Below are 21,900 nucleotides of genomic sequence, written 5' to 3'. Positions count from 1 at the left end.
TAATTATAGGTCTACTTTGGTTATGTAACTGTACTCCTATTATGTTGATGTGTGTGCACAATTTAATTAGTAGGTTAAAACCTATACATGCTGAAGTTACTCTACAAGAAGATATGTCAAAGAAATAAACAATCTTCCCATGTTTTCTTCCACCTGCTACTTCTATAGCTTTTCTTCTTCCTTCCTAATTACAACCCTTAAATAGAATTCGTGCCTCATATTGAATTTACTGAGTATCATAATTCTTCCAAGTGGTAAAGATACCTCAAGACAAATGCTGGGCATAGAAGCCACAGGGCATAAATCTGCGATGAAGTAAAAAGCTAACCTTTTCAAACAATATTGCTTCTCTCTCACTTACCAACTTTACATTTCCCTGTTTGGCCCCAGAAGATGACTGGTTAGACAGAGATGGGTAAGATTCCTCAAGGGAGGAACAACCTAAGACAGGCACAGTCACAGGGGGGCCATCAGGTGAGAAATTGGGGATCAACAGAGGTGAGGCTTAGAACCTCACCCCCCCCCCCCGTTCTGAGAGAAATCTTCTGCATCCGTGGATGTTTTAATGCCCTTGTCTAGCTTGGATTAACACATAGTCTACAGGCACACACCTGATCATCTACATTTGCTCTCTTTCAACACTAAACTATGTTTTCTACCTTTATCTTGCATCTACCTACCACTGCGGCATTTTATTAAAAATAATAATAATAAAGAGAGAAATGTGGTATCCACATGTAAATCAAGTATAAAATCAAACAAATATTCATATTTGAACTGATCATTTATAGTTCATAATGTGTGATCAAAACTGAAAGTTTCTGTGATGACTGCCCTTGTACTGTTCACCATGTAACTTATTCACTATGTAAGAATTTGTTCTCCATGTAAGAACTTGTTCGTTATGCTTTAGAAGATTGGAGACTGATGGAAATTAGGCTTGGGGTGGATTAATGATTGTTCATTGACCATTGACTCCCCTATACAGAATTTTATTGTTGTTAACAACCATTTCATCAATAAATATGAGAGATGCCCTCTCAAAAAAAAAAGTATAGACTTCCAATTGTAAAATAAATAAGTAACTGGGATGTAATGTATAGCATAAGGAATACAGTCAAAATATTGTAACAACTTTGTATGGTGATAGCTGGTAGCTAGAATTATCATGTATATAAATGTTGAATCACTGTGTTGTACACCTGAAACTAATGTAATACTGTGTGTCAACACCCCTCAATAAAAAATAATTATCTACAAAAAAAATTTAAATGATAATCTTGCCAGATAATGTATTCTTGGCATGAGGTCCTTCTCCTTCATTGCATTAAATATATCATGCCACTCCCTTCTGGACTGTATATTTTCTGCTGAGAAGTCTGATGATAGCTTGATGGGCTTTCCCTTATATGGGATCTTATATTATTTCTCTCTCTGGCTGCTTTTAATAGTCTGTCCTTATCCTTGATCTTTGTAATTTTTTAAATTATATTTCTTGTTGTTGTCTTTCTTGGGTCCCTTGTGTTTGGAGATCTGTGCACCTCCATGACTTGAGAGTATCTCCTTCCCCAGATGGTGCAAGTTTTCAGCAATTACCTCCTCAAAGACACTTTCTATCACTTTCTCTCTCTTCTTCTTCTTCTAGTACCACTATAATACGAATACTGTTCCACTTGGATTGGTCACACAGTTGTCTCAATATTCTTTCATTCTTAGAGATCCTTTTTCCTTCCTGTGCCTCAGCTTCTCTGTATTCATCTTCTCTAATTTCAATTTCATTTATTGTCTCCTCACCATATCTAATCTGCTTTTAAAACCTTCCACTGTATGTTTCATTTATGATACTGTGTTTGGTAATGATTGGATCTCTGACCAGAATTCATTCCTGAGTTCGTGAATACTTTTCTGTATCTCCATCAGCATGTTTCTGATTTTTATTTTGAAATCTCTTTCAGGAATATTGATGAGATCAGTTTCATTTGACTGTTTCTCTGGTGTATGTAGGATTTTGCTGTGAACCAGGTTCCTTTGGCATTTCATATTTGTATGTTGCTCTCTCTAGTGCTCTTTTCTGTGGAGCTGCTCAGTCCCTGAAATAACATCAGGAGTCACAGGGGAGCAGTGTTAGTGCCTGGTGGGTGGAAAGAGTGGCTTCTTGCTTCCGAGCTACTATTACTGTCTCCACTGCCAGAACCAGTGGGCTGAGCACACAGGTATAAGCCTCTGTGCTTTGCGTTTGTACCTGTTGTAGGCAAGGCTTCCCTCTGGCTCACCTGATGCTAGGGCAGGGTTTGTCGGTTTGTGAGCCAGGTGAGGGCTGGCCAGAGGAAGGTGCAGGAGGCTTTGTGTCATGGAGGGGGCCTTGGAGCTGCATATCCAGACAGGGGGCTGGAGCACCTGAAGATCGTGGAAGTTCCCTCTGTGCTAGGCAGACTGCGCCTGGACAATTCTGTCTACCTATCCTTTCTCCTGAGGAGTAATCTCTGTGCAATCATTGCCCCTTTAGCAGCCTTCTCACCATTAGGCTGTCTCTCCTTGTTTTTGTCCCTGAGCAGCTGGATATATATCCATTTTTCACAAGCAGCTGAAATCTCCATCTCTCCGGGTATTCTGCCTGTCTTAGCTTTCCAATCCCCCTAATCACCAGTGCACCATGCAGTGTAGGTTTGTGCTTCCAGAACAGATCTCAGAACTAGGTGTTCAGCAGTCCCATGCCTCCACTTCCTCCCCATCTCATTTCTCTTCCATGTGCCAGTGAGCTGGAGTTGGGGAAGGGCTTGGGTCCTGCCAGGTAATGGATTTGGATCTTTACCCTGTTCTGTGATATCTGTTCTTTCTCCAGGTGTATGCAGTCTAGCTCAGACTTCTTTCCTGTTGCACTTTCAGGATTAGTTGTCTTAATTATACTTTCCTATTATATGCAGTTTTAGGAGGAAGCCTCTGTCCCACCTCTCACAGCGCAATATTTAATGCCCCTATTGTCTTTATGAACTGCTTTATTTAATATAAAAAAATTGTCACTAACAAAAGAGTAACAAACAACTAAGGAAATAGAATAGAACCAAGAAACTGGAATTAATCCTAGGGAGATACATTGTCAATGACAGTTCGCTAATAAACTTTACAGTGCCAATGATTTTGATGACCAGCATTTTAAATATAACTTAAATTGAATCCTGCATCAACAAAGAAGATAAACATTTACTAAGCCATACATCCGTAACTACACTTCATGCTTAGTTATGAGCCCATTTGTTTTGTGAGACAGCAAAACAAACTTAAATTAGTGAAATTTAATGCTTTCAGCATATTCTGCAAGAGTTAGGAGATGGCCACTGAGTCCCCTGATATCACTCAGGTCAGGCCAGAGATAATGACAGTTAGGAGTCTATTAACCTCGAAGACATGGTAAGCCTGGGTTTTCTCTTAACTATAGACATTTCTTACTTCATACACATGTGCTAAAAAACATCTGTGTTGAAATTTCTACTGAGATCAGTTATATGACAAAGTATTGGCTTTATACATAGTAAATATGGACACAGAAGACTATCTAATGCCACTGATATATCGTGGTGTCTGAAATTCTTATCATTCAAGTGCTTCCCATAAACTAGTCATTGTTTCCAAAGGTCCCTTGTCAGAAAGCACATAATTACTTGTAAGAAGTAACCATTCAGGTTCTTTGTAACCTCTAATACCATAGGACTTTAATATATTAGCTTTCTCTTATAGGCAAATGATCACAAGAGGGAAAGATTCAGAAAGACGGTACTAGATGTAATTCTAGAGTTGGGAATCCTGGACTCTCAGGAGAGAGTGAGTAGTAAAGAACAAAAAGACTTCCATATTACAGAGACCAAAGTTTTGATACTAAAAAATAAGTCATAATGTAAAAAGTGGTAGCTTCTTGAGGGCAAAATTGAAACTGGTTTACCTACAAAAGTGCTTTTCAAGTTTACTGCGCACACAAATCACTTGAGGATATTGGTAAAATACTGATTCTGTTTCAGGAGTTGTATTTAGGGTGGGACTAGGATTCAGTATTTCTTTTTTTTCATGAATTTTTATAGAGGGACATACAATGAAATGCGCAAATCTTCGTGTATAGCTTGATGAACTTTGACACGTGTATACGCTCACATAACCATCACCCAGAGCAAGATATTAAACCAGCATATCTAAATAGATCTCAGGTAATGGTAATGCTGCTGGTCCCAGAACAACACTTGAGTGGCAAGGGACTACAGAATATTTAATTTAAATGCTCATTTGGAGAAGTGTTTTCTGTCATAGTGAAGGGAGGGTTCCAACACAGGTCTTTTATGACTGATAACTAGGATGTCCTGGTCACTGGGAATGCTTACTCACTGATGGAGCACATCAAGGAAGTGCTGTATCACATGACCTGGGAGCAAAGCGCATACAGGTTTGGTTTTACTCACTTGCCATTTAATGAAATGCCAGCTGAGCTTCTAGGAATTGACATACTGGCCACATAAGTCCACTGACATCCCTCAGGATCCCATCTTTCAACAGTATATAGATAATTCGACCCATCATGACCACCAACAGCATACATTGGTCCTTCAAGTGTTGCTACACCTCAAAGGATAAAAATAGCATGAGGGCTCACCATGGTACACCACAGATAAGGGATACTGTTTCATTCTGCAAACAACTGATGGGCTAAAAATTAGTTTTTGTTTCTTAAATGGTTTTGTGTACACACGAATAATTTACTTATCTTAATATGAAACTAAATATGGTTTTTTAATCCTAGGAAACTTTCAGGCTGTCGTTACTGTATCATGAAAGGGTATCACTATTGTAACACTAAAATCAAAGGAGGTAGTGAGACCCACTCTAGTAGGGATATCATAGAAAAGGCAAGCTGATTTTTTTCTGGCATAATTTCAAGGTTAGGTTTTGAATGTATAGGGTAGATGAAAAATGATACTAAATCTTCGATCTAAGTTTTAGAATTTTAGGCTATCTGTGGTAGGTCTTTTTAAACCCTGCTCTATTATATTACAAGGATTTAAAAAAAGAGATTCCAATGGGATAACTAAATAAACAAGGCTTTTTGAGGTTTAGTCAGAAGTGTGTTCCTTTAGATACTATGAATAACCCCTTTCTAACTGCTGCTTGTCTGCTCTGGGAATTCACATAATTGGTTTTCTCCCCCACCTTCTTCACCATCTCAGTCAGTCTCTCAGTGGTATACCCTCATCACCTCTCTTACCTCTCAAGTGATATCAATGAGATTTTTTAAACTTGCTCTGATGTCTCCACAAGTTATGTTTTCTAAGCTATGTCAATGAATCACACTGACACAACTGAGCTGCATAATTATATAGTCTATCATTTGGCATAGACTATCTATTAGATAATTTGGGGTAAACAATACCAGACCTTGTCTCCACTTCTTAGCTGTATATAAGTCAGTTCTTAATTGCCTTACTAAGGTAAGTATTCTTTTTAAACAAAGGAGTCTAGCATGCAAAAAGATGTACTCTGCCAATATTCAGGAGAATCAACGTTCCTCACTATTCAGTCGTTTTTACTACATCTTTCTTCAACTTCTTGGCAACTTCTGGCTTAAGTATAACCTAGAACTGCTCTGAATTTCCTAAATATCCCTGCTTGGATCTGCATCCTAAGGCTTTTGCTGAAATACCAATTTGATGTTCTGGTAAGGGTCATGATTCATCCATCTAGAAATGCAATGTCTCTCCATCATCATGTGCACTTTCCTCTAAACTGAGCTTAGAAAAAAATTCCTGGTGGAGTTTTATATTCCTCAACAATGTATTCCTTCCAAAAGTTATCTCTTTTTAAGCAGGCCTTGTTAAAATACCAGTAAAAGGGAGATAAAATTGACAAGTCTGACATCTGAAACAAGAGAAGAGTTTGACAGGGTTTTACCATTTGCTTTACTTTTCAGCACGTTGGAGACATTTTGACTAAGGGTTTGGCTAAATCCCAATTATGTGCTGCTGAATTTAATTTTTAAAAATCCCTACTAACTATACATTCTTTAGAAACTAATTTTTAAAAAGCTCTATTAACAACTGCCCATTATTTAGAAACTATGTAACATGAAGCTCTTACTTAAGCCATGCCTCGGTGTTGACATGGGAGGCATCACAGTCCAGATTTTGCTAGCTGGACCAAAACATTCCACAGTATTTAAAGTTTTAAAATTCTCTACTCCTCTGAGAACATAGAGCTTATTATCAATAACTGCAACCCCAAACTGAAGCCTAAGGCTACTCATGGTGCTACTATGTTGCCAGCTGTTGGTCCTGAGTTCATATTTTTCAATTGTATGGGTACCTGTTAAAGGGGATATTGGGCAAAGTTAAAAAACACATGGATAAAAATGTTGAATTGGCAGCATTCACATTTTATTTATGTATGATAATTTATAGCAAAGAATCAGTAATTGCAACTCAAAATAAAGTAAGTAGACCAGATGATTCTCCAACCTGGCAGGCAAGACAAGAAGAATATTTTAGCACTCCTGGATCCAAATATGATTCAGAATGAAATAGTTTATTTCCACATATATGGCTTACATACTCCTAATGGCTTCTTTGGCTACACTATGATACTGGTAGTACTAACACAGGTGGCAAACACAAAAAATTATCTTAGAATCTATCACTGACTTATTTACACATCCACTATGGTTTTAATTACTTATTCATTCAATATATCATAGTATAATTATACCATTCAATGTATTAATATGTGCCCTTTTAAAATTCAGCTTGGGGTGTGTGTATGCTAATTTAAAATGCATATGACTTAAGGTGCAGGAATGAAAATTTCTTTTAAATGGGTCTTTCGTGTTGATTCATAGATGGCCACTCAAAGGATCAGAATTAAGAGTAAAATTAATTATTAGCATTAGTATTAAAATATGACATTGAGTTATTACCTCCTTTATGTGGTAATATTTCATTTTCTATTCAATTACTGAAATTCCAAGTTTACTACCATAGTATATTGTGACCACTGCCATAAAAATTGTCATTACTTCATAATAAGTTGTCACTTCTGTAGGCAGTACTTTCTGCCACTCATTCACAATGGCTGCTAAATTTTACTAAAAGTTGGTTTTGTACAACAGAGATGTTTCTGACTAATAACCAAGGTGGAAAATGTAAGTATTATTATTCAAATATAAAGTTTACCTAAGACAGCTTAGCGATAGCCTGTATTTTTAAAAAGATCTAAAAATGAATAATTTGTCCCTTGCCATACCATCTCTGAGATTAATTGTTTTTAATAAATGAAAACTATTGATTACTTTGTATGTACAAAAGCCCAAAGTTTACCATTTGATCATTTACAAATTTTTACTCTGTGATTATGCTAACAGTTTTCTGATTATTTTAAATGGTAGGAGTGATAGTTAGCCCCAGCCACTTATGTGATATCTATATTTAGCAACTAATTCCAAGTTACTTACATGAGTCAGAGAGGAAATTAAAGATTGAAGAGGCACTGCCTTTTTCCTAAACATCAAAAGGGGTAAGTTCAAAAAATATCTTAAAAAGAAAGGTGACTGAAACAATACACTAAGCACAGGCATATCTGCAGAAATTATTTTTTAAAGTTTTATGAAGGAGTGAAAATTGGTACATTCTAAAATGTAATACTGATTTCTGTAAATAAATGTTACCTCGGTAATATTTTTGCTATACTTAGGTCTTTTTCCTTTTTCCTTTTTGTTCCTAAGTGCTCAAGCTGGTTCTTCAGCAGATTCTAAAACCCTCAAAAAGGGGAATCAGTTTTGTTGTTGTTGCTCTCTCTTTTAAATAGTGGCAATGTAGCAAAAAGGAACATAGAATTTGAGTGAAAATTCCATTTCTAGTCTTTCTAGGTGTTTGTCCTTGGGTTGGCTATCTAAACTGCAGAACCTTATAGTTTCTTCATCTGCAAATTAGATAATAAACACCTTGTAGCCTTATTGTAAGGATTAGAAATGACGTTTTTAAAACACCAATCAAGGATCAGATACTCAAAAAGAGTAGCTTTACTACTATTTTAGTTGGCTGCAACTTCCCACAGGGCCTTTTATGTCTCCATGCTGTAGGTATACAAAAAGTCTCAGAATCATGGCCTTACTTCCTCCCATATAAAACTGTGGTAATAGAGTCAAGGGACTGTAGGGTCACATTTGACTCATTTTCAGAAACTGATGAGTTGTAAATACTTAATACCATGTTCTGTAACAATAAAAAAAGAAAACAAACACAAAACCAAACAAAATAAATACAACATTTTCCACTTCTCACGTTGCAAATTAGGTCCTTTTTTAAACAAGAAACTAAGAATGACTGTACTTGCATTTTGTATTTAGTACCTCTTTAATTTAAATATCAAACAAGACACCTTTCAACATGCTGTTAATATTCATTCTATTCAATAAAATGCAATAAAATAACAAGTTGTCAGACCTGAAATAAATTATAAGATTTCGTTGTATTTGTTGTTTTCTGAAGAATACTAGTTTTGTGAGGTTACTCTACTACTTTGGAAATAATTACATTTGCAAGCTCTTGTTTTATAGATTTGTGATTACTCGGCATTACTTCCTGTATCACTTTCAATTTCCATGTTAAAATGGCAACTACACATATCAAAAAAAAAAGGATCAGATTCTAGTAGCAAAGAACTTTGAAGTTTGTATCATTTTCTACAAGGTGTACAATGAAATTTCTACATATGACTTAGCAAGTATTAAGTAGTTTGATTTTATTTCCTAAACAGTCAACTCTTAATTACAAAATCCTCATCCCACTGTTTTGGCAAACATGGGTCTACTGACTTATGTGTAAAAAGGGCAGAACTACAGAGAAATAGGTTCTAAGAAGAGTTCAAAGTAAAGATGATGGCTTCAGAAACATTTCCTTATTCTCTTTGATAAAATTCTTATGTAAAATCATTAGTTTATTCCAGGTTTTAACTGTTGATCTTATTATCCTTACTTCAAGATTCTTTGTACCTGGCCTTTGAGTACCTAACAGGAAACTGACATCAAGGAGTTAGAGGCCACTCTTCTATTTCTGACAAAAAGCAAATTTGGAGGACCTTGTCCCTTCCATTTATGATAAGCCTTAAATAAGTTTTCTTTGAAGAAATATTATACTGCAGGGAAAATGCTCGTATTTAAAAAGTGCTGCCACAAAAGTACCTGTTCCGAGTTTAGCCAACACTAAGAAAAGGGTTCTATCCCATAAGATAAGGAAAAAGTCGCAAAATTACATATAAATAAGCCTAAAATTAACCTTAGATGCCACTATTTAAATACGGCTTTAATACCACCCTCATAATTCTGAGGGTGTTGAGAATATATCCTCTCTTTAAAATGATATTTTCAATTAATTAGCTTGTTCCTGCTACCTTTCATAGCGTCCTTGCATCCCAAAGCATAAAGCACCCCCACAGTCGATTTTCTAGGCTTGGTCCGAGGGCTTTGCAGCATGTGTTTTCTCTCAGGTAAGAGATGATACTTCATAGCTTCTATCAGGAGTTTCTGGCACTGTAGATCAGCACTAAACACGGGGCTTTCTTCAAGATCCACCAATAACTGAAAAGTAGTAATTCATGGTGTATGAAATGAGGATCCCACCATTAGAAAGAACAGATTCATTTAGAGAACTGTGGAGAAAACTCGAGCTAATTGAAATGTAGGAATGCTGTCATTTAATATTTTGAGTTGCTTACTGACATACTTTGTGTTCACTGATGATTTGAAGTGACTAAAGGCCTCAATGTAGTAGCTAAAGATCTCTGCAGATTTGACATATTATTCATCTTTGGAATACATACACATTCACTCTCAAGGGGTGAAGGTGGAAAAACACTCATGAAATGTGTTTCTTAAAGCAGTCAAAGCAAAGGACAGTGTGTATGTACACAAAGCAAGCATCTCCCTCCCAGTCTACTGCATGTAGCTGGACAAGCAGCCACATTTATGCTGGATTTAGAGGAGGGAATACAAACATGCCCAGTGAAAATAAAACAGCATTGCCTGCAGGGTGTCACATCTTTATCATCAAATCACTTCTGTAAGGTATTCTGAAAGCAGGTGCTTTTTATCTGTATGCATGTTCATGTGTACATCACTGAAGTGCATGTGTTAGCAAGAAGGCAACACCTCAGCAAGAGTAGATGGCCAGTCCTTTCTGGCCAAACCATTACTGCCTGACAGACAATAAGACCCTAACTGAATGGGATAAACATTAGGTATAGTATTTTTCCTGAGATGAACTGAGAAATTAAGTTTGTTTCAGCATTTATCAAGCATCATTTAGATTCTTGGACTGTCCTTGGAGTTTGGGGTCCACAGTATCACAAGGACCTTGAGAAGAGTATCAGGCTGTTGTAATGAAGGTGCTTATTTCACTTCCTAAAACTTCCCTGAAGTTTCCTGTTCTGCACTGGTTAATCTCACCTCTGATCTCACTTTACCTATAATTTTTGATGAATAACTATTTTTACTTGGCTGGTGAGACCCTAGGCATTTCCTAATGCATACACTGCTGAAATAGGTTTGAAAATTGGGCTGTGAAATGCTTTTCCTCCAAAAATATTCTTCAAAGGTTTAGTACCATTTTCTTCATATGTTTCATTTCTAGAATATTTGCTTAAGCTCACTTTCAAAATTGTTTTGGGAAGTCTGTATTCTGTATGCCATTACCCACCACTGCCATCATCAACAAAAGTCCACAGGAGTCCACATTGCAGGCTCTAAGGCCGGCTCAGGGGTGGGAGGCCAAGGTACCACTGGTTGTATGGGCTGGAAATGTACCCACCCTCTAATAAAATAAGAGAAGTCCAAACTAAGCACTTTGCTGAAATAATGTCATATTGACTTAGAGCAGTATAGAGTCCAATGGGTCTGATCCTTTACACCAGTGCATCTCAAGTGCTTACATACCTAAGAATCATCTGGAGAACTTGTTAAAACACAAATTCCTTCTCGCTGTCCCCAGAAATTGTTTCATTATGCATGTGGGGGGATCAGAAACTGAGTTTCTGAGAAGCTTCCAGAAAATGGCATGCAGCTGGTCCAGGGACATTTTGAGTAGCACTGCTTTAGAAAATCTATTACATTGTATAGACCCTCTCATGAGAGTAACACACATAACATCAACATAAAATTTCTGTAAATGCTGAACCTTGGGTCTAAGATTGCATGTATATTTTAATGTTTCTTTTTTTGGTGTGACTATTGCCTTGCCCTTTATAATTTGGCTAACCAAGGAGAGTGGTCAATGTTTTTCATTGCATATGAATAGATTCTCAAGCTTACTAGAGTTCCATGGAATTTATCTTACAGCTAAAATATTTTTAATAATGTAGAGAAATCATCAGCAAATTAGCATTCTGTTTTTCAATATTAACATTTAATTAGTAAATTTGTTGAAAATCAATGAATTTTTTAGTGTCTATGACACCACTGATCCACTAGGTCCCTCCTCCCAATGTGGATGATGTTTCAGGACTTTAGCTAGAGGCTCTATATGAACTGTGAAATATAGTCATATATATGGTACGTAAAGGATATTTACTATTGATCAATTTGCTACAGAGAAAAAAGTGTGGTTTTCACTAATGATAGAATTATGTAGTGGGACTGTATTCTGCCCTCTCTAAAAATCACATACTAAAATTCAATATTAGATGGGTGTTTGTTTTTAGAATCATTTTTAGGATAATCCTTCAGCAGGCATGATGAATATGCTATTATAATGATGGCCTAGTGCATCTGACTATTATAGTATGCTTTCAACCACAGCAGCTAATTACCCATGTCAGTAGTGATTATCCAGAATCTAACTCCTTCCTAGAGTCTCCTCTGACATGCTACTGTACCAATTATCATCGCCTTGCCTAGAAGGTGGCAGAAAAAGACAGAGTTAAGGTAGTCATTTTCCCTGGTTGTTACAAGCGCCCTTTGGTGAGAGAGGAAACGGAAACTAATGTGTAAGCTGACGTTCAGGGATTACCGGCAGGGTTTCAAAAAAATTGCTTTTCTCTGTGTTCATCATAAATATACTAATAGAAGGCTGCATATGTCCTTCAAAAATCCTGTACACTCCAATCATCAGAAATCCTCTGAATAAAATAAAACTAGGCAGCTAGGGAATGGATTAATGCGTAGTGGTTGTTGAGAAGGAGAGTTTGCTCTGCCTGGGTAGATGTCCCTACCTGTGGTGGAAGTAAGGGCAGTCTGATGTAAGAGAGCAGCACTGGCAGGTCTTGCTTCCTCGCCTGCACATCGTAACCCACCCACTGCATGACAGCATTGAAAATGGTTTCTTCATCAGGCACATTAACGTCATCACTGCCTAGAAGCTTGGAAATCCCATTAGCTGGAAGCAGGGGAATTCTTCATTCTTTATTACCTCGATGAAGTGTTCCTAGAAAAGAAAGGTCTTCTACTGAAACCTCGTACTTTGGAAACTTCTTAACACAATGAAAATATCAAAACATTTCTCTTTGATAAATTTCAGAAAAAGCTCGAGAAACAGACATATGCATTTATACTGCCTGGGACAGGATGCATGGGCGGGGGGGTGCTTGTGAGGCTGAAGAGCCAAATGCTTCCACTAGTGATATTTACACTATACAAGGAAAGACCTTAACTGTTTCACAGGCCACGCAGGGAGTAGCCGAGTTGATGAGTTGATTTTCTTTCCCAGCTGTTGTGGATGACAACAGCTTATGACTCCAGAACTGATGTTGAGTTGTTCTGTAGTCAAAATCTGTAAGAGAAAGGCTGAAAAATTTCAAGGTGGGTACTATGTTGAAGGGCTGGGAGGGGTATCTCTGGCTGTGCATTTGAGGGGAGAACATGCTGAATTCCTCTGAGATGAGAGGAAGAAATTGATGAAAAACTCTTTTCTCTTATGGCAAAATATGATCTCCTATTAACTAAGGCAAAGATTTCTTTTATAATGGACAACAATCTCCAGATTCAGGATAATCTAAAAGGGACTCCTGTGGAATTATTTTTGGGGGACAGTGGACCCTCTCCATTTTTATATATTATATCTCTATTCTTCCTTCTGTTATGGTATTATCTTGCATTTTGTAAAGTCCAAATTTCAGGCAACTATGTTTCACTTTTTACCTCTCAAAACACAACCCTATTTTTTCCTGAGATTATAAGGCCATACATTTTCTGTGACAACATGATTATCATTTCCAATGTTTTCCTCAGTAAGGGTCTCCTTTTCAATGCAATGAACTATACTTCTGAAGTAGAGATAAACATGTCTAGTTGGCAATTTGTGTTGCCCACTAAATAGATATTCTGGAAGAAGCTAAAGACAGCCTCTGAATATCTGGAGGAGCTGGATAAATCAAAATACTCCCTCAGCTCCACTCTGAGTTTAGTCATGTGCAACTGAGTTAACCAAATAGAAAAATACATCGTTTGATATACGCGTCAGTAAGCACTGATACCATAAAACCTGAGTTAACTTGCTTGTTTAGACCAAGAGCCCTTTTGTGACTGAAGCGAATGACTGAGAAAGATCTGATGATCTTACTGTAGCAGATGTCCCCAGAGGAAAACCCTCTCACCTATAGCAAAAGAGTAGAACTAGAAATGTTCCTACAACTCATAGTACATCACATGTGTAGAGTATTTCACACTTTACTGGTTTCTGTCATGAACATTGTCGTCAGCAGTGGGATCTTGAGGAAGGTGGAATTTTTCTGAGGAGAAAACAGGCTATGTGAACTGTTTGATCTTTTGTGCAATAAATGGCAAGTATGGATTTAGACCTAAGCCTTCAGGTCTACTTCATTTTGTCTGATACTGAAACTGCTTTTCATAAGTGACATTATTTTTGTAAAAGGGTTAAGAAAAAGGTAAAGCACTCCAAAATTTGTGCTTGTCTATTACTGGTACTATATGTACACTCTGAATAGTATAGTGTTAATAATACTACAGAAGACTCCATACCTCCTTTCACTTTCTGTCCACTCTCGAATGAAAGAAAAGGAAAAGAGAAAATACATGCGATGGCAGGAGGTAGGGAGAGAAGGAGAAAGGAAGGGAGGTGGCCAATATGGACCGTAGTACAGTCTGTCAGATGTTGCCATGCATTAGAGAAAGCTAACAAATGATTAAAATGCTTTACATGAGCGTCATATTAAGATATAACCAGAAATTACATTTTTTGATAGAAACGCTCTCCTCTGTGCACCTCCCTAAGAGTCTTCATTTGTTCCTTTGTTTCATATTCATTTTTTTGTCCACACTTAGACACTGTTGTAAAACTTATTAAATGAATATAGCACACTTGCTCAAGGTTTCACTGATGCCGGGTACTGGTTTTATGATTATGATGCTTAATTTTATGTCTCACCTTGAGCTGTGGACTGGCCAGACTCCTGTCAAAGTATTATTTTAAGTGTGTCTGTGAGGGTGTTTCTGGATGAAACTCTCTCACATTAGGGAGGGCAATATGTTTACTCACTTTACAAATCAAGGGACTGTAAATAATTCTTGGAGTTTAACATTATTCTAAGACATTAAACTTATTTGCATATTATACCATCAATAGCATATTACAAAAGCATTATTACAGGAAGAACTTTAACTATTTTACTAAAATAACTGAAGAAGGAGTATTTAAGGAGACCACAGTATTGTGTTTTGATGCACATCCTGCACTAACACTCAGTTTCAGTCACATAATACGAAAAGGAAGACAAGTTCATTTTGAGCAACAGAAATAATTCAGGCTGTTTATCAGAATATATTTTGTCTGCAAGAGTAAAATACCAGACACGAAACTGTTAATACTTAGTTCAAGAATTTAGGTAATTTAACAGGGAAGTTTTCATGTTCAGTTTTTGTGTAGGATTAACCTTTGAATTATATAATTGGTGTTCCTATAGATTATATGGCATCTGTATTTAGGATATAGGAATATAAATAACATAATTAAAAGACATGTTTAAAATTCCAATCCACTCTAATATGGCTCTCCACATTTCAGGAATATGTTTGAAACTTCAAATTCTGAACAATAACCAGGGCTGGGAAGAAGAAAGAAGAAAGTTTAGAAGAAATTTTTTGAGACCTCAAGTACTAGAAATTTAAACATTTTAATGTCTCATAAAAACTCTAGAAAATACTCTTTATTTAAATGTACCTCAAACCTAAACCTGTAATGTTAATTTTATTTATTTCTGTTTATGTGTAATTTTCTATTGTTTTCTTTTATATACTTGCATTTTATTTTTGAATTTTAAATAACTAGCAATTTTCTTAGCTTGAAATATTTATCTTTTGACTGGATTTCACAGAAAGATGCATGTCTTGTGTTGTTTCCTCCTTCAGAAGTTAAAACATTCATTTTCTTCTTTGAATCAGGGAGTTAACATTACTGGTAATTTAATATCTTCTTTCTACTTTTTCTTGCCTCCCTACAAAAATCTGTATTTTATGTCACTTCCATCTGACTGAATAAATGTAGCCTTGTTCCATACAACTTTCAAAGAATTAACATATACAAACATGTTCATTTACTACAATTCTAGTAATAGAATTGAAAGAGATCTTAAGTTAGTTTAACGTTTGAACTGAAAATTGTTTTTAACCAAAATACATGTTTTCACTAGGACATAAGAAGTCCATTCAAAAGAATTGGTTGGTTTACTAATGTTGATAAGTTCTCAAGGTCTTCCAGTTAATATTGGCCCATTAATATTTGTTTTTCCTTATTGAACATTTAACTTTCATTAGAAATCATAATTTGGGTGATTTTATACACTAAAGTCCTAATAGTGTAAAAATATCAGGGAAACTTTATTTTCCTAACACTGGATTCTATTTGAAATATGTACTTGTTTGGTAGAATTTTTGGCAGAATTTCCATTTCTCCACGCTGTGATATTTAATTAAAACTTTTTAATTTCAAAAATGAGAAACTTGTTTGAGTATAGCTCAGCCATACAAATACTTTTATATGCTATCCATTAGGTGCAAGTCATTTTCAAATTATATGTTCATGCTGCTTTTTATTTTATCCCAACAGTATAATCTTTACTTTGGAAAGCTTTTATATATACACACATATATATTCATAGATGTGCAAGTACACACACACATAAATATATGAACATATATACACACATATATGTATACCAGTAAACAAATCAATAAGTTAGGTATTGTGTTAATGTAAATTAATTTGAAGCAGTTAGTTTTACCATTGTGTACTTATGTGCCAATCTCAGGAGCTCTGTGCAGCCCTGGGCATCTCCAAATGACAGAATCCCTAAGCAGTTTGAAGGATGGAGCTGCTTTATAAGAAAATTGGAGGAGGCGGAGTCAGGATGGCAGCGTGAGTAGAGCAGCGGAAATTTCCTCCCAAAACCATGTAAATATACGAAAATACAACAAAGACAACTCTTCCTAAAAAAGAGACCAGAGGACACAGGACAACATCCAGACCACATCCACACCTGCGAGAACCCAGCGCCTCACAAAGGGGGTAAGAAACAAGCCCCGGCCCGGCGGGAACCGACCACCCCTACCCCCGGCCCCTGGTGGGTGGAGTGGAGGTAACAGGGAGGGAAAGAGAGCCCAGGACTGTTGAACACCCAGCCCCAGGATTCCAGATCAGAGCACAGATACAGTGCATGCGTGGGGCCCTGGGTACTAGGGAAACAGGGTGGCAGGACCGGTGAGCAGGTGCCTGAGGCTGATGCTGGAGAAGAAAGAAATTGGAGCGGTTTTTTTTTTTGTGAGTGCTTTTTGGAAGCCGTAAAGGGACAGGGACACCAATACTAGGGAACAGGGCAGCAAGACCGGTGAGCGGGTGCCTGAGACTGGTGCCTGAGGACAAAGAAAATCAAGCGTTTTTCCCTTTTTTTTTTGGCAAGTGCATTTTGGAAGCCTTAAAGGGACAGGGACCCCAATACTAGGGAAACAGGGCAGCAAGTCCGGTGAGCGGGTGACTGAGATCAGCGCCTGAGGACAAAGAAAATCGCACGTTTTTCTCTCTTTTTTTTTTTCTCTTTCATTGTTGCTGTTGTTGTTTTGGTTTGGAGAGTGCTTTTTGGAAGTCTTAAAGGGGCAGGACAGGACACATAGCCCAGAGGCAGTGAATCTGGGGATCTCTGGGCATTCTAACCCCCTGGGAAACAGGGAGCACAGAGGCCCCTTATGGAGATAAATAGCATCCCGACGGCTCCCACTCCAATGGGGCTCCACAATTTTGGAGGAGCAACCCCAGCCAGGCCACGCCAACAGCAACAGCTGAGATGAACTCCAAACTAACCAGACAGGTGGCTAAAGCCCTGTCTGCGCACAGCTTCCAAGCATAAGCCACTAGAGGTCGCTATTCTCCCAGGAGAGGAAGGCCACAAACCAACAAGAAGGAAAGCTCTCCCAGCTGTCACTCATACCAGCTCTGCAAACTATCTCTATCACCATGAAAAGGCAAAACAACAGGCAGACAAAGATCAGAGAGACAACACCTGAGAAGGATACAGACCTAACCAGTCCTACTGAAAAAGAATTCAAAATAAAAATCATGAACATGCTGACAGAGATGCAGAGAAAAATGCAAGAGCAATGGGATGAGATGCAGAGAAAAATGCAAGAGCAATGGGATGAAGTCCGGAGGGAGATCACAGATGTCAGGAAGGAGATCATAGAAGTGAAACAATCCCTGGAAGGATTTATAAGCAGAATGGAAAAGATGCAAGAGGCCATTGAAGGAATAGAAACCAGAAAACAGGAACGTATAGAAGCTGACATAGAGAGAGATAAAAGGATCTCCAGGAATGAAACAACACTAAGAGAACTATGTGACCAATCCAAAAGGAATAATATTCGTATTATAGGGGTACCAGAAGAAGAAGAAAGAGGAAAAGGGATAGAAAGTCTCTTTGAAGAAATAATTGCTAAAAACTTCCTGAAACTGGGGAGGAAATAATCACACAGACCACGGAAATACACAGAACCCCCAACAGAAAGGATCCAAGGAGGACAACAACAAGACACATAATAATTAAAATGGCAAGGATCAAGGACAAAGAAACAGTTTTAAAGGCAGCTAGAGAGAAAAAAAAGGTCACCTATAAAGGAAAACCCATCAGGCTAACATCAGACTTCTCAACAGAAACCCTACAGGCCAGAAGAGAATGGCATGATATATTTAATGCAATGAAACAGAGGGGCCTTGAACCAAGGATACTGTATCCAGCACGACTATCATTTAAATATGATGGCAGGATTAAACAATTTCCAGACAAGCAAAAGCTGAGGGAATTTGCTTCCCACAAACTACCTCTACAGGGCATCTTACAGGCACTGCTCTAGATGGGAGCACTCCTAAAAAGAGCACAGAACAAAACACACAACATATGAAGAATGGAGGAGGAGGAATAAGAAGGGAGAGAAGAAAAGAATCTCCAGACAGTGTATATCACAGCTCAATAAGCGAGCTAAGTTAGGCAGTAAGATACTAAAGAAGCTAACCTTGAACCTATGGTAACCACGAATGTAAAGCCTGCAATGGAAATAAGTACATATCTCTCAATAGTCACCCTAAATGTAAATGGATTTAATGCACCAATCAAAAGACACAAAGTAATAGAATGGATAAAAAAGCAAGACCCATCTATATGCTGCCTAAAAGAAACTCACCTCAAACCCAAAGACATGCACACACTAAAAGTCAAGGGCTGGAAAAACATATTTCAGGCAACCAACAGTGAGAAGAAAGCAGGGGTTGCAGTACTAATATCAGACAAAATAGACTTCAAAACAAAGAGAGTAACAAGAGATAAAGAAGGACACTACATAATGATAAAGGTCTCAGTCCAACAAGAGGATATAACGATTCTAAATATATATGCACCCAACACAAGAGCACCAGCATTTGTGAAACAAATACTAACAGTACTAAAGAGGGAAATAGACTGCAATGCATTCATTTTAGGAGACTTCAACACATCACTCACCCCAAAGGACAGACCCACCGGGCAGAAAATAAGTAAGGACACACAGGCACTGAATAACACACTAGAACAGATGGACCTAATCGACATCTATAGAACTCTACATCCAATAGCAGCAGGATATACATTCTTCTCAAGTGCACATGGAACATTCTCCAGAATAGACCACATACTAGCTCACAAAAAGAGCTTCAGTAAATTCTGAAATATTGAAATTCTACCAACCAAGTCTTCAGACTACAAAGGTATAAAACTAGAAATAAATCCTACAAAGAAAACCAAAAGGCTCACAAACACATGGAGGCTTAACAACATGCTTCTAAATAATCAATGGATCAATGAACAAATCAAAATAGAGATCAAGGAATATATAGAAACAAATGACAACAACAACACAAAGCCCCAATTTCTGTGGGACGCAGCGAAAGCAGTCTTAAGAGGAAAGTATATGGAGATCCAGGCACACTTGAAGAAGGAAGAACAATCCCAAATGAATAGTCTAACATCACAATTATCGAAACTGGAAAAAGAATAACAAATGAGGCCTAAAGTCAGCAGAAAGAGGGACATAATAAAGATCAGAGAAGAAATAAACAAAATTGAGAAGAATAAAACAATAGCAAAAATCAACGAAACCAAGAGCTGGTTCTTTGAGAAAATAGGTTAAATAGATAAGCCTCTAGCCAAACTTACTAAGAGAAAAAGAGAATCAACACAAATCAACAGCATCAGAAATGAGAACAGAATAATCACGACAGACTCCATAGAAATACAAAGAATTATTAAAGACTACTATAACAACCTATATGCCAACAAAGTGGAAAACCTAGAAGAAATGGACAACTTCCTAGAAAAATACAACGTCCAAAGACTGACCAAGGAAGAAACACAAAAGCTAAACAAACCAATTATGAGCAAACAAATTGAAATGTTAATCAAATAACTACCCAAGAACAAAACCCCAGGGCCAGATGGATTTACCTCGGAATTTTATCAGACACACAGAGAAGACATAATACCTATTCTCCTTGAAGTGTTCCAAAAAATAGAAGAGGGGGTAATACTCCCAAACTCATTCTATGAAGCCAACATCACCATAATACCAAAACCAAGCAAAGACCCCACCAAAAAAGAAAATTACAGACCAATATCCCTGATGAATGTAGATGCAAAAATACTCAATAAAATATTAGCAAACAGAATTCAACAGTATATCAAAAGGATCATACACCATGACCAAGTGGGGTTCATCCCAGGGATGCAAGGATGGTACAACATTCTAAAATCCATCAAAATCATCCACCACATCAACAAAAAGAAAGACAAAAACCACATGATCATCTCCATAGATGCTGGAGAAGCATTTGACAAAATTCAACATCTATTCATGATAAAAACTCTTAGCAAAATGGGACTAGAGGGCAAGTACCTCAACATAATAAAGTCCATTTATGATAAACCCACAGCCAACATTATACTGAACAGCAAGAAGCTGAAAGCATTTCCTCTGGGGACAGGGATGCCCACTGTCCCCACTGTTATTTAACATAGTACTGGAGGTCCTAGCCACGGCAATCAGACAAAACAAAGAAATACAAGGTATACAGAATGGTAAAGAAGAAATTAAACTGTCACTATTTGCAGATGATATGATACTGTACATAAAAACCCTAAAGACTCCACTCCAAAACTACTAGAACTGATATCAGAATACAGCAAAGTTGCAGGATACAAAATTAATGTACAGAAATCTGTGTCTTTCCTATACACTAACAATGAACCAATAGAAAGAGAAATCAGGAAAACAATTCCATTCACAATTGCATCAAAAATAATAAAATACCTAGGAAGAAACCTAACCAAAGAAGTGAAAGACCTATATCCTGAAAACTACAAGTCACTCTTAAGAATAATTAAAGGGGACACTAACAAATGGAAACTCATGCCATGCTCGTGGCTAGGAAGAATTAATATCGTCAAAATGGCCATCGTGCCCAAAGCAATATACAGATTTGATGCAATCCCCCTCAAATTACCAGCAACATTCTTCAATGAACTGGTACAAATAATTCAAAAATTCATATGGAAACACCAAAGACCCCGAATAGCCAAAGCAATCCTGAGAAAGAAGAATAAAGTAGGGGGGATCTCATTCCCCAACTACAAGCTCTACTACAAAGCCATAGTATTCAAGACAATTTGGTACTGGCACAAAAACAGAGCCACAGACAAATGGAAAAGACTAGAGAATCCAGACATTAACCCAGACGTATATGGTCAATTAATATTTGATAAAGGAGCCATGGACATACAATGGCGAAATGACAGTCTCTTCAACAGATGGTGCTGGCAAAACTGGACAGCTACATGTAGGAGAATGAAACTGGACCATTGTCTAACCCCATATACAAAAGTAAACTCAAAATGGATCAAAGACCTGAATGTAAGTCATGAAACCATTAAACTCTTGGAAAAAAACATAGGCAAAAACCTCTTAGACATAAACATGAGTGACCTCTTCTTGAACATATCTCCCCAGGCAAGGAAAACAATAGCAAAAATGAGCAAGTGGGACTATATTAAGCTGAAAAGCTTCTGTACAGCAAAAGACACCATCAATAGAACAAAAAGGAACCCTACAGTATGGGAGAATATATTTGAAAATGACAGATCTGATAAAGGCTTGACATCCAGAATATATAAAGAGCTCACACGCCTCAACAAACAAAAAACAAATAACCCAATTAAAAAATGGGCAGAGGAACTGAACAGACTATTCTCCAAAAAAGAAATTCAGATGGCAAACAGACACATGAAAAGATGCTCCACATTGCTAATTATCAGAGAAATGCAAATTAAAACTACAATGAGGTATCACCTCACACC

General features: G+C 37.3%; 1 pseudogene; it reads right to left on the bottom strand.

Annotated features, from left to right (window-relative positions):
- LOC118970568 (kelch-like protein 4) overlaps window positions 1-21,900 on the bottom strand; it is a 58,084-nt pseudogene that overhangs the window by 25,067 nt on the left and 11,117 nt on the right.

This window comes from Manis javanica, chromosome X (assembly GCF_040802235.1).
Source record: "Manis javanica isolate MJ-LG chromosome X, MJ_LKY, whole genome shotgun sequence".
NCBI classification, from domain to species: domain Eukaryota; kingdom Metazoa; phylum Chordata; class Mammalia; order Pholidota; family Manidae; genus Manis; species Manis javanica.
Note: the sequence above shows the minus strand (reverse complement) of the source record. Positions and strands in the feature narration are given on the sequence as shown.